This window comes from Alligator mississippiensis, chromosome 3 (assembly GCF_030867095.1).
Source record: "Alligator mississippiensis isolate rAllMis1 chromosome 3, rAllMis1, whole genome shotgun sequence".
NCBI classification, from domain to species: domain Eukaryota; kingdom Metazoa; phylum Chordata; order Crocodylia; family Alligatoridae; genus Alligator; species Alligator mississippiensis.
Window position 1 is genome coordinate 145,219,195 of NC_081826.1, and position 13,760 is coordinate 145,232,954.

Sequence of the window (13,760 nt, forward strand, 5' to 3'; positions counted from 1 at the left end):
CCTCTAAGATGTGGCATGCATGGCCGCACAGTCGTGCTCATGCTGCTCTGCCAGGGTGCCTGCGCAGCCGTGCACACCACACAGCTTAGAGGGAACGCTGCCCCCCACAATTCCCAGGTGCCAGCTCCACTTCTCCTTGAGCCACACAGATTGCAGTTTGAGATTGCTTTCAAATAAATCTATTGCTCTGAAAAGGAAAGAGAAGATGAAACACAGAAAAGCAAAAGTCAGAATGAATAACAAGTATTACATCTTAATCATAAATTCTATTAACCTGTTAAATAACCTTCCAAGGAAAAATAAAAAGAATGACCATAGTTGGAGTCATTTAAATCATGAAAATCATTAAATATATTGCAGGGGAAAAAAATCTTATAGTGGAATGGATATACTCACTTGATGGGACTTTTCCATGTCTGATGTCTGTGAAAGGGTAATTAGGTTTGAGCACAATATAGATTCAAAAGCATGCTACTGGTGTTTCTCTGCTTTTCTTATTTGGTTTGAATTAGCGTATATTCCCATATATAGCCATATATAATCTTAATATGTTGTTTCTGAATAAAAATTATATGTATAACTGACAAAGGTAGTATTAAGGTTCTAAATCACATTCATGATTCTTTGGTATAGTTACTATTAACTTCAGGTAGAAACATGGCTCTTTCAACTGAATTTAATTTATACATATAGATCTAGCAAACAGTCCCTTGGATTTACCATTGATTGCAGGCCATATTGTTTCACTGCTTGTAAGAAATCTGCAAATGTGAATTAAGAACAGATGCAAGTGCTCTAGTATGAAGAATGCTATTAGAAAATCTAGATTTAAATTCTAACTGTCCTGCCCAGGATTTCTATCTGGGAGATTTGAAGTTTAAACAAACAAACAAAACAATATTTCTGTGGAACTCAGAATCTGAAAATAGCATTTTGCAGTTATTAGCATGTAAATTAGGAGTCTGTTTTACAAGTAACATTTTTAACTTTGGCAGTACATAAAGTATACGTGACACCATCTTAAATTATATCAACTGTGTGACTCAAAAGCAAATTGACAGCAAATTTGATTCGTTTCATCTGCTGTGGTGAATACCTGGAAAAGTAGAACAGCTTCAAGTTAGGCATTTTTTTTACCTACTGTTAATATTCATTATTAAAATAGGTTTTTTTTTAACAGAGATCTCTGGCATTTCTTTCTCTTTGCATATGAAAAGCTAAGGTGTGCTTGCCATAAAAACAATCCAAATCAGGGACTGAGGCAGCCTAAAAAGTTGCTTGGGAAGCCCAGTCTTTCCATTCTACCATTGCTCTCCATTGCCTGTTATCATCCCCAGCTACTGCTTCTATTCCACACAAGCTTAGAAGCAGGAGGAGGCAACATCAGTGAGCCAGCACAACACTCACCCCCACAGCTTGGAGGAGGAACAAGAAGATCAGTGTTCTGAGCATTCTTGATTTTGCAGAACATTTTATATTTGAACTGAATCATGTATGGACACGAGAGAGAGACACTCTTCACCCAAATATGCTGTAACCTGTATATGAAGACACGCTGAACAGAATCACATCCAGGGCTTATATTTCAGTCTGAGAAGACTGTCAAGTGCCAGCATTCCCCTTTCTATAAAAATGTCAATGGAGGTTGCGCAAGGTTACTTGAAGCAGATTTAGAAATGAAAGCTCCATCTTAAATTTCAAAGCTTGAACTCTTTGCTGCTCAGACATACTGGCTCTTCAGCCAAACATCCAAAGTTTGTGTACTTTTGGTACCTTGTATCTGACCACCACTCAGCCATTAGCCCACACTCCCCTCCTGCAGTCAGGAACAGAATCCAGGATTCCTGACCTCCAGAAACACACTAGTGTTCACCAAAGACATTTTAAAGTGCTAATATGTATTTCTTCTTACATAAGAGAAGATGCTCAGACCAGAGAAAATTAGAAAAAAAAGTCCGGAATGTTTCAGAAGCAAGTATTATTTTTTCATTCTTATGAAATCCATTGTACAATGGATTTCATACCTGGGTTTAAAAGGTAAGACAGTATTGTATATGGTAAACAAGTTGTGCATTGCAACTCTGATCTGGTTACTAAATAAACTGGGCTCCTTTCATGGAGAGATGATGATTGTAAACATTTGAAGTAGTGTGTTAATAAAAGGCATTGATAGAACCTCATTATAAAAGCTGTCTAGTTATGGTAGCAGCTAACAACAGCCTCAGGCTAAAATAGGTTGATGGAGCTACCTTATTATATTTCATGAGAGCAATGTGTGTTGAGAGCATGTTTTAATTTAATATAGACAGCCTGGCATGGCAATTTCATTTTCTCATTTTTTGTAAAACCATTAGCAGAACTTTTCTACTCTTTCTGGTTGATTTTATTAAAAAGCTCGAACCACCTGGAGAGTGCTACTTTTGGATTCCCACTGATAGCCCCAGCCAACAGTCAGACTGCAGCAAGCATGAATGTGCCCTTGAACCTGCTCAGTGACGCCAGGAACCAAGCCTTGGCCACCCGAGGCAGAACAGGGCAGCTCTGTGTCCTGGGGGGCAGCTCCACACAGGCTAGTAGCTACCGGCTGCCACAATGGCTATCTTTATACCCCCAAAAAGCCAGTGTGCAGGACTGCTGTCCTAACTGGACCCCCTGAGTTACATTATAGGTGGTCACCAGGAAGCTGTCACTAGACCCAAGGCTACAAGCTCTATAAGGCTGAGAGCCCTGGTGCCACCCACAAAGGAGGCAGCACGTCATCTAAGACTAGATCATTTTGGGATCCCTGAGCCTGCGTTCTGAACTTTAACAGTTTCTTTTTGGGTGTATTCCATGTCTTCCTGTCATGGTCCTTTTCCTTTTTTCCCTAATTTCCTTCTCTCCCTGCACCATCTCTTCTGACACCACAATAAGTATCAGGGACCCCAACACAAGGCCCACCCAAAACTATTTAGCCCGAAGGCTCTGACTGGCAGCCTTACCTCAGCCAATGAACCAACTGGTCACTGTTTGGACATCCTGATTGGCTGCTGGGGGAGCAGCCTCCCCACTTAGTCCTGCCTGTGGCAGTAGACTGCAGGACAGTCAATAGGACTGCTGTGATAAGCCTGTGCTTGCTGGTTTTCTGGCCTTGCTTGGCTCTGTTTCTGGCCTTTTACATTTTGGAAATCCCCTGTGAATCTAGTAATCCAGTCTGACTTGGTCTGTAACTTGGACTTTGCCTCTGGATTTCCTCCTTGGGTCTGGACCTTAGATTCTAGCTCCTGTTCTTCCTGAGTGGCCTAGACTACCTAGAACCCAGTCCTTACAGTAATAATGTCCAGGGCTCTACTTCTTGCTATCCAGGGTAGCAAGCAGGAACTCAGTAGCTGAATTTTCTTTCTCCATTTCTTTTTACATGTAACTTCCAATGCAAGTGTCAATAAAAGTAAAACACCTTTTTATTAACATTTTAAAAGAACCCATTTGATTACTTTATCCCAAGTAGTGTTTTGCTCAGCTTATATGTGTTGAGCCAAAACAGCTAGTCATGGCTCCTTAATAAGCTCCAATGACTTTTAACTGAATGAGAATAACCACATAAGAGGATTGTATTAGTTCATATAGAAGATAAAAGCTAAGTCTTTCTGACTCCTAAGCCAGGAGAAGGTTCTGTTACATATGGTGCTGTCTCTAACTGCTCTCCCAATTTGGGGTAGAAACTACAATAACCAGCAGCTGTTGTGTGAGTGTAGTACTGATTACACACTTTTTAACATGGCTCTGTACCTCACTGTGGGTTTCTGTCCTCCCCCTGTTGATGGTATGCCATAAAAACTGAAGAGCTCTCCCTGTATGTTAAATTCTTATTGTGCCTCAAGCCTCAGTGGTTTTTGCTGGCTATGCTGATAACAGCAGATAGAGCATTGCTGCAAAATTAAGGCTTTGTCTTGCTTGTAGCTTGCTATGCTAAAATATATTAGGGGAAAAACAGAGAACTATGGGAGGGAATGTATTCTATCAAAGACAAAGCAAAACAGTCTGCCAATCTATATCAGTCTGTAAGGTTGGAATTCCATTCCTGCAGAGCATCCTGGGATGCTGGAGGAATGAAAATAAGACATTTTATTGACCCAGAGCATGCATATAATATCCCAGAATGGCCTGGGTGAAACAAATCAAAGATAAACCTCAGCTGGAGTGGCATAACTGAAACATTTACAAGGTACTTATGCTAGTTTAGCACTTCTTAACCAAAGACTGCTTTCATTTTAAAGGCCTTTATCATGTTTTTAAGGTAACATGCCAAAGCCCATAACAGGCATAGATCAGTTCTATCACTGTATCTAATGGGAGAAAGAAGTGAGTCCATTCTCCCAAAAGGTGAAAAAAATCTCTCTCTACTTAGGGGCATTGTTGGAGACATTGTCAACTGAAGTTGTCTTTTGAAAAAAAATCTGTTCTTTGTGGTTGTGTTTATGAATAAAATCTTAGGCCCAGATCCTACTCCGCCTCTTAGGGTGTGTGTAGACAAAATGGGGGCCCTAAATTGAAGCGGCAGGTTTTAAAAAACACCACTTCAGTTTAGGAACAATTAAACTCCCGTGTCATGCACACACCCCGCTGACTTACCTACCTCTCTGGTGGGGAAGGGAGGGTGAGCTGCTGGCAGGCAGAACAGTCCCTGGGCTGCAGGGGGGGAGGGGGAAGGGGGGCTGGTGCTTTCCCTGCCCCCAGGTGGCACCCACACACAGGCACCTGGCTTGGGCAGTCCCGGGGGGCACCGCAGCCACAGAGGGAAGCACCGGGCCCCCACACAGCTCAGGCAGGCAGGCAGGCTCCAAGGGGAAAAAAAAAGATCAGGCTCACTGCTTTTTTTGGGCAGAGCTGCTCTCCCAGGATGCTGCCAGCATGCCTGCAGGGCTTCCTGAAGAGCCGTGGACCTGCGCGAAGCCCAGTGCTTCGCTCCATGGCTGTAAGGGCAGCAAACTAAAACAAACTAAAACTCTTCAGAGGAGTTTTAGTTTGCTGCGCCCCAAGTCATTTAAGGTGCATTACGCTGCCAAATTTCCTACAGTGGCTGGAATTAATGCACAATACGCCACTGAGGCATGCAAACACCGACACCATTAACGCGGTGCAAAAGCATTTCGCCCGCTTTAAAGTGTCATGCGCACACGCCCTTCATTTCATCTACACATGGCCTTAGATGCTTAATACAGGCAGTCCTTGGACTTATGACACAATTAGTTCCTGAAAACTGCATCATAAGTTGAAACATTATAACTCAGAACCAATTTTCCCCTAGGAAACAACATTATAAATGGGGGATTGGTTCCTGAACCAAGGCCCGATACCCTATTTTCACCAAAAATAACCCAGAATTTTGTACTTAATCAATTATAGATGAGTAATATAGCTACATTAATGTATTTATATTGTAAATAGCACTCATATTGATTTGGAAGGACTTCTTTGAGGTGACTTTGCTAGATTTTTTGAAGGGCTCTTGGTTGGACTTTTTGAAGGGCTTTTGGCTGGAGTCTTCTCAGGAGTCTTGGCTGCAGGTTTTTCTGGAGTTTTGTCTGCTTTCTTAAAGAAAGTATGCAAGGACGGTTGGTCAGATGTTCTCCAGGGAGATGGGCGATGCGGTGAACTTATTCACTGGCATGGCATCATGTCAGAACAAGCATTGTAAAGTCAAAACTGGCATCAGAAAGTTGAAAGAGGGTGTCAATTTATAAATGTTGTAAGTGCGAAACACTGTCACTCGAAAGGTTGTAAGTCGAGGACTGCCTGTAGTGGATTTTAAGCACCTAAGCAAGACTGTATTCCACCTTGCTCAAGGGCTTGAAAAACAATTAAGGTAAAAAGTAGGTGTGTCCACCTCCTACTAGCTGCTTTTTGTGAGTCAGTTGTAAGGGTCAGATGACAGTATGTTACAAAAGTAGGCTTATTAATACGTTTTTTTAGAGACTTGAGCGCAGTCGATTAGGATCACACTCAGGCATGTAAGCAGATGTACAGGGGTCGTCAAAGTCTGGCCCATGGGCCAGATTAGGCCTCTGGTGGACTCCATTTCCCTGCAGCCCTGGCTCCCAGGCAGTCTCCATACAGACCCCAGGACTGCAGGGGCATGACAGCGTAGGGCTGCAAAACCAGAGCTCTGCCCCGGCTGGCCTGGCTCCGCACTGTCATGGGTCTGTGCTGTCACAGCCCTGTACTCATGGAGATCAGCCAGGAGTTGGGGCTGCTGGGAAATGGAGTCTGGCTGCTGATTTTTTTTCCCTTAGAAATACTCCTATTGATTTAAAACACTTTATTCACCTTGGGACCACTCAAATGTACAAGTAGAAAAGTTTCCTTAAGACAAATCTGTTTTTAGTGAGTGCCGAATCTGACTCTTTTGGCCAGATCATCAGCTGTGGAAAATGGGTGTAGATTCACTGATTTTAGGTAGCTGTGGCCACCTATATAAGATGAGGATCAGAATACCTACATTTATAAAGCTGAAACTATTTTGAATTAAAAGGACCTGACAAAGGATCCAGTTAAGAACTCTGTATTAGGAATCACTTCACATCATATGTGCCCACAGCCTCTTCAGGACATTTCTGGAGAGTTCACGCTCAGAATCATGCTGTGACAGAGATTAGTCACTGCACAATAAACCCACCCTGCTGCTATCACATTTGCATACCCATTATTAAATGTTTCACAGGGTATTTTGAGAAAAATAGTCAGAGCAGCTGTAGCTACTCTTCCAGCCCCTAGGCTAAGGCAGTGAAGCAGATGTCCAGGAACTCTTCATGTTTTCATGCTGTCAGGAGACAGCCATCTCTGTGCTCCTTTGCAAAGTCCATTTGGTCAATGATTGCACAGGGATCTTTAAAATGTTACAACTAATACTTAATCCTTTTTTTAGAGCTCTTATGCTACGAGTTTATTTTTTTCACTAACAGCCGAGTAGTAGTTAACATTGGGTGCATTATAGCAGATCTTGCTTATAAAATTCTGCTACCATTAAAATTCACTTTTTTTCCTGTTAAATGGTATTTGTTACTCAATAAGGAGAAATGGGGAAAGATCATAATTTGCCCCTCTCTAATAGCAACTGAGGCCAAGTTGTGACATTCAGCTCACAATCTACTACAAGTATTTCAAAGGCTTAGGGTTCCAGACCCATTGGTTTGATTTGGACAAACCTTTGTTTAGAAATCCTCCCTATCTAAAAGCAGTGAGGGCTGGTTGACAGACAATTCCTGAATCCCTAGAGAAGTTTCAGTTCCAAAACTGATGTAAAAGTACAACCCCCTAATGTGGACATGTTTATACTGATATAAAGGTGCTCTTACAATAAAAGTTTATCCCTAAATTTGGAGCAATACAGGTCTGGAAGTGTAAAGGCTGTGGGCAGGCATGGAAAGCATTTTGCATTCTGTCCTTGTTGTCCATCCAGTGAAGTAATACAGTCTCATCTTCCTCCTCAGCCTGGCTACACACTAACCCCCAGGCTTTGGCTGTGCCCTTAGGACCTCAGCAGCAACCACAGCAGCAGTAGGAATAGCAGGGACTGCAGTGTTGATCCTGCAAGGACAATAAATACACAAGGATTCTTGATTCAACATGGGTGAATTGGTAAGTGATGAAATCCCAAACAAGTTTTTCAAATCCATTTCCGTCTTATCTCGGAGTGGCGCTGGACCACACATTAACCTTCCACGAGCACCTGAAGAAGGTAGCTGTCAAGATGAAGATAAGGGTCAATTTGGTCTATAAATGGGCAAGCACAAGCTGGGGAGGATAAGCATCAGTAATATGGATATCACCACTAGCCCTTGCATACTCCGCAGCCGAGTCCTGTGCACCAGTATGGACCAGAAGCAGTCACACTCAACTCGTTGACATCCAGCTAAACTCTGCAAGATGGTGCATCACTGGAACCCTCAAGCAAGCCACAACACCTTGACTTTCCATGCTATCGCACATTGCTCCTTCACCCATTCATCACAGGACAGCAATTCTACGGGAAGTCCAGCAAATTAAGGAAAACAAATGTCTCCCCATCCACCAGGACCTCAACAGTGCCCCTTACCATCGCCTAAAATCATGCAAGCCCATCTGGATCCATGCAGTTAATCTTCAACAATGTGACTTCAACGTTGATGAAGCTTGGAAAGTGTAATGGAGTTCACGGGAAGTCCCAAATAAGCATCTTGTGATAGATCCAATGCAAAAGATCCCTGGCTTTGATCTCCTGCAATGCTCATGGGCAACTAAACCATATCCACCTGATCCACAAATATGAAGGAGATATCACAGCAATTCATCTGCTGCTCCTGATGCAACTGTTTAGCTCAACCACATAAATGTAACATTTTAGTTGCTGTTCTGTATCTACATCAGCCATATGAAAGAAGACAATGACTTAGGCTGCCATAAGACTCTCCCTAGATTTCCAGGGGTGAGTTGGTGGAAGTGGGAGCCTTGGTTGACCCGCAAGCCCCACTGCTCTTGACAATCTCCACTGTTTTTCAGGGCCCATAATGTTTGAGGATGTGACCCTCACATGATGCACCAAGAGCTGTACAGCCTATGCTCTCCTACTGCTCAAGAAGATGGTGTTACTTCAGTATAACTGTCTTATAGTGACACTAAAGAAAAGGAGGTTGCCTTTCAACTTCAAAGCAAGGCTACATTAAGTACCTCCCAAAGCTGTTCGATTACCTCATCCAGGGAGACTGGGAGATAATATAGACTCGTTCCTAGACAGACAAGCTTATCTGCCTCCCACTCAACACAGGATGTCCTCTTACACCCGTGATGCTCCCATATGCATATCCTCTACCAAGGTCTTCCCACTAAACCCAAGACATATGCTGCTGCAGGCCTGCTGCTGGCAGTGAAGCTTTAGGAACTCTCTTCCTGATGCCTCAGTGCCATGATGTTTAAGCTACAGCTAGCCAGCTTTCATTGGGCCATTACAAATGTGACCACAGGGGAGGGATAAGTGAAAGGACAGACCACAGGTTTTAACTGTCTTCTCTTAAAATTGTCCCTGTGCAGGACCATCTCCCATTACAGGCACCTCCAATGAGCAGGGGGAGGGGACAAGGGCCTCAGTTTTGTGCAAGAGCTATTCCATCCATATGGTTCTTTGAGATTTCTGTTATGTTTTGCATTTCTGAAATGATTTGTGTGTGCTGTTTGCAGCAGGAAACAATGACTTGGAGCAGGACGGGGTAGGGGGAGGGAAGATGCAGTTTATTTTTCAAGAAAGAGTGCATTTGCTTTTGCTAAAAGGAGTTCCTTGTTTCCATGCTTCCTTCCCAGAGAAATAAACACACAGATTTCCCAGGATCCTTGGTCACAGGTGGAGATAGGTGAAAATGAGGGAGGAGAGGGTATGTCCCCACAGCCAGTAGGAAGACACACAAGTGGGGCTGGGGTGAGTGATGGTGATAGAGAAGAGATTTTTCAGCTCTGTTCAAACTGCTAAGCCTAGGGACACCCAATAGCAGCTGATAAAACTGCAGATCGTTGGGTTTGGGGGATCTGGCTGGCCAGCCATCAGAGCAGAGCAGGGAAGAGTAGCATGACTCCAAAAGCCAAATGGGTCTGGTTTTTCCACTGTAGGGGTTGGTGCACAATAGAGACTGATGGAAAGGATAGGAGCATGACCTCCCACCAATTAGGAAAGGGGTAGTGAGAGCTGAATCACAACTGTCTTGGAACCCTAGAAGTGGGGAGAGTGACAGGCCATGCCAACCCCTGCATGGAATTCAGGTTCAAACATGCCTCAGACCCAGCTCAGAGCAGGTCCCTGGGTGTCTGTGGCCCTTTGAGAGCTGGAGTGCAGGAGGGAGGATGGGTGTCAGGGATACTGCCAGAGTGGGCTGCACTGCTACTCACCAACAGGTTCGGTGTCTGGCTGTGTAGGTGTGACCTCCAGGCAGCTGAGCGAGCCCTGGTTTTACAAACTCTGATGCAGAACTTCAATCATGCTGGATGTAATATAAACCAAAATGGGAGTTTTTGAGAAACTCATGCTAATGGGTTTTTCCCATAGACTCCTGTGAGGCTTCATCAGGGTAAGAGAGGACAGTTTTGGCTCAGCATTTCTACAGCTGCTGTATGCAAATTAAAATGGAGTTTTCTCTGGGCTAGCTTCAGAAGCTGCCTACATTTTCAAATATATTTTAATACAGTATCAATTATTGGTTTTTTTAAAGGGCATACCAGGCCCTGCATTTAGCATGCAACTGCTATTAGCAGTGTAATCTTGTCCCTCAATATCTATTTGATAATAAAGCAGTAGAAGATTTTGTAATGGTAGAGCCTGCTAGTTTATAAATCTTCTGCCAAGTCTATCCCTGGTGAACCTTTACAGTTCAATAGAGTAACACTAGAAATGAATTTAGCCCTCTGTTGCTGGGAACCACTGACATGTCTAAAAACCCTCCCGTGTATTTGATTACAAATAAGCTCTGGTTTTATACATATATACTTGAACCAAATTAAGGAAAAAATGTACTCAGGAGAAAGCACTGAAAGGGAAAAACACAGGGAGTTCACAGATGGGGCTGAGAAAGAGCTGTTTCCCTCATTTTACTTCACTGTCGCTTCCTGGCTGGATAGCATTTTTGTTATTGGAGCAGACATATTTATTTGGACAAAGGGTGACTAAGCAGGGGTGATTTATTCACATTAACAGAGAGTCACTACTAATGACTCATTAGCATATGATCAGAGAGAGAGTTTTGTTACCCTAGGGGCTTGTGAACATGGCAGAACAAATTAATAGAAGAAGGAGACAAACAAAGATGAGTTTGCCTTGGAGAATTAGTTCTATGGAAGTAAGCTAGATAAGAAGGTAAAATAAATAGTTATTAAGACTCTCAAATTACTAGCAGATATTCCTATTCAAGGAATGAGCATATTAAGAATGCTGAAATTGCTGTGTCCTTTAGGTCATATTAAATCTGAGACTATATTTCAAATCAAGGGAAAGGGGCCTTTCACATGGCATATGATGCAGTCTTTATCTCTTAATAGTCCAGATGTGTCAGACCTGGTCATTCATACATTTAAAATGGACAGATTATATTTTGTAAAGAGACCACTTAATTGCGTAAAAAAGCAAGTGTCTACTCACAGCATCATGGGCTGGAAATTGCTGCTTCATTTAATTGCATCACAGACAGAGTGTGGAATATTTCCTAATAAATAAACAGGGAGCTATGGAGGTGTAGAGCATGGCTCCATTCCATAGTTCCCTGGCTAACCTATGTGCACCACTTTAATATACCCCTGCTCTTAAATCAGAGGTGTGATGCAATGTTTTACATAACCAGACTTCTGCCTCTCCCCATCTCCTTATCCAACATCTGTAATAATACCCAAACTCAGGCATTCCCAGCAAAACTTGTAGGTCTGGAAATTTTTAGGGTAGGTTTGGTCTTTTATTCCCACTTCTCTACCTTTGGTGTGATAATTACTATTGTGTTACTGAAAAATTCACTTCCTTAATACTTCTCCTCCATGCTTCTTTCCCATCAAAACTAAGACTATCTAAAACTGCAGTGGTGATGAGAGAACACTAATGTCAACACACCACTAATGGCACTACTAATTAATAGAAAGCTCCCCCACACACACCACCACCACCACCACCACTCCTGAAAAATCCAGAGTTCTTTAAACAAGAGAGATCCTCCTATCCATGGGTAGGAGTAGGACTCAGCTGTTCTACTTTCCCCCTGGATATTTTACTCAATGCTGCAGAAAGTAAGCTGCACCCTCCCAGGGTAGGGAGTGCAGGACATTTGCAGCAAATACTTCATTAGTTGTTGGCTTCAGCTTCTAGCCACCTCTCAGCCTTTCTCCTCCACTACAGCTGCCTGAGCAGCCTGGTGGCAGATCTCCAAAACCTTCAGCAGAAGCCTTTTTGCACAGCAAGGAGTGAAAGATGAAATTTCATCCTTATTTTTCTTTTCAGAAGAATGGAAACAATTCTGGGGATTTAGGGGAGCACTCCTATGGGTAAAGAAAGTTTGAACAATTTTCACACAGTTGCCATAAGTGCTGAGAAGATCTTCTGAAATCTCCCAAATGGCCACTGCTTCAGGGAGCTGCTCTGGGAACTGAGATAGGTGCCTAAAGGGCAATACAACTGCAACAGCCATCTTTGCTCACTCTTTGGTATTGCACTGAGCTGGTCTTAGCTTGCTACAGAATCTGGACATAAATTATTTTCTAATAAAGTAAGTTTCTAGTTTAAGGAACTGCAATAGTTATATATAGGTGTTATGCAACTACAAGTGGAAGAAAGACAATGTGTCAGTTACTCTGAAGATGTATTTAACACTCTCAACAAAGTTAAGAACTTCTAGAATCTTGGCTTCATATACCCCATTTGTACCCATGTGGATGAGAAGCAGTAGCATGTTTTAGGGTGGACCAGAGCATAAGCAGTTAGTCCAAATGTAGTGGAAGCTGAAGTCAAGCCCAAGGTATCAGTCAGAGTCCAGGATAGCAAACCAAGGGTTCGGAGGAGGCTGTGGTTGGGGCATAATATTGGTCAAGCCAAGAGGTCCAAGACAGGAACAGAAGCAATCCAGAACATGAGGAAACAGGAATGGATAAGAGGCAGGAACAGGCAGAAGGGTCTTGGACAGGAATTCAGAGTCAGAGGTCACAAGCTAAAATTACAGAGCCATGATCAAATCAGGAGTAACATCTGAAGCTAGTTTAGAGGGGTTCTGAGCAGACCATGACTACAGCAAGGCAGTCCATTGCTCAGCCAGCTTGGTGCTCTTTGTTCTGGGCTTCGAAAGCCTAAACAGGCAGGACCCTCCTCCTGTAGCACTTGGGGATGACTCAGCCTAGATTCTGATTACTTCCATCTGGGGTCTAGGACTGGATCAGCCCCAGCTGGGCCTAGACTCATTACAGCATTTGCCTGGTACATGATGAGTACAACATTTATCACACTTAGGTCCATGTTCTATTCCACCTATTTGTTGTCTAAGTAGATTTAGACACCCAAAGGTGATTTCATTCCACCCAGTTCAAGTTCCTGAAAATCCATTGATGCATCTCCTTTTATTAAACACTGTCATCTGACCCTTCAAGTTTTGAATCATGAAAGCACTGAGGAGGAGGAGGACTCACTCATGTTTTGCATTGCTTTTTCAGAAACTCAAGCCAGGTGGAATAGAATTGTACTTGGGCACCTAAGTCCACTTATGTTCCCAATAGTTGACACAGAATCTGGCCCTTAAACTTTTCTAATCATAACATCAGTAATCTGAGAGTGGAGGTGAGCCATGAATAATTTAAAGCAATGCTTATACTTGGAGAGCCCTGTTACACATATCCATGTCCTCCAGAAAGCCTATTAGATCTGTCTTTTTCTATAAGAAATAATATGACATGAAAAGAGTTAGAAAGAGAAAAAATAGTTTCTCTAATGTAAGGGGAAAATCCAAATCTTAAAAGAATGCTCTTGGAAACTTATGTGGAAATTCTTAACTCATTTCCCCTTTTCATGTCCCTAACCAGCCGAAATAAGGAGATTGCCATTTATCATTACCTTGTCGATTGTAGATGTGCATTAAGTTGTGGGGAAATATGCTGTAGTCACATGGAGCTATACTATCTGTAATGTTGTGTAAGATCTTCACTGATGAGCTAGATGTGGAAAGTAACGCCTTCATAAAATATACAGGTGATGCCAAAGTGGAAGGAATTTGAAACACTATAACACAAAAAAATATAAG

At 42.7% G+C, this 13,760-nt stretch overlaps 1 long non-coding RNA gene across 2 annotated transcripts in view; it reads right to left on the reverse strand.

Moving 5' to 3' along the window:
- Positions 1 to 313: 313 nt before the first annotated feature.
- Positions 314 to 13,760, reverse strand: part of LOC109284040 (uncharacterized) — a 55,144-nt gene continuing 41,697 nt past the window's right edge. Inside the window, exons 3-4 of one of the 2 annotated variants that reach the window (XR_002091353.2) lie at positions 9,892 to 9,983; positions 314 to 7,566 (exon numbers count right to left, since the gene is read on the reverse strand). This is a non-coding gene — a long non-coding RNA (uncharacterized LOC109284040). The remainder of the gene's footprint in view (positions 7,567 to 9,891; positions 9,984 to 13,760) is intronic. The other variant, XR_009460894.1, reaches the window with a different exon arrangement.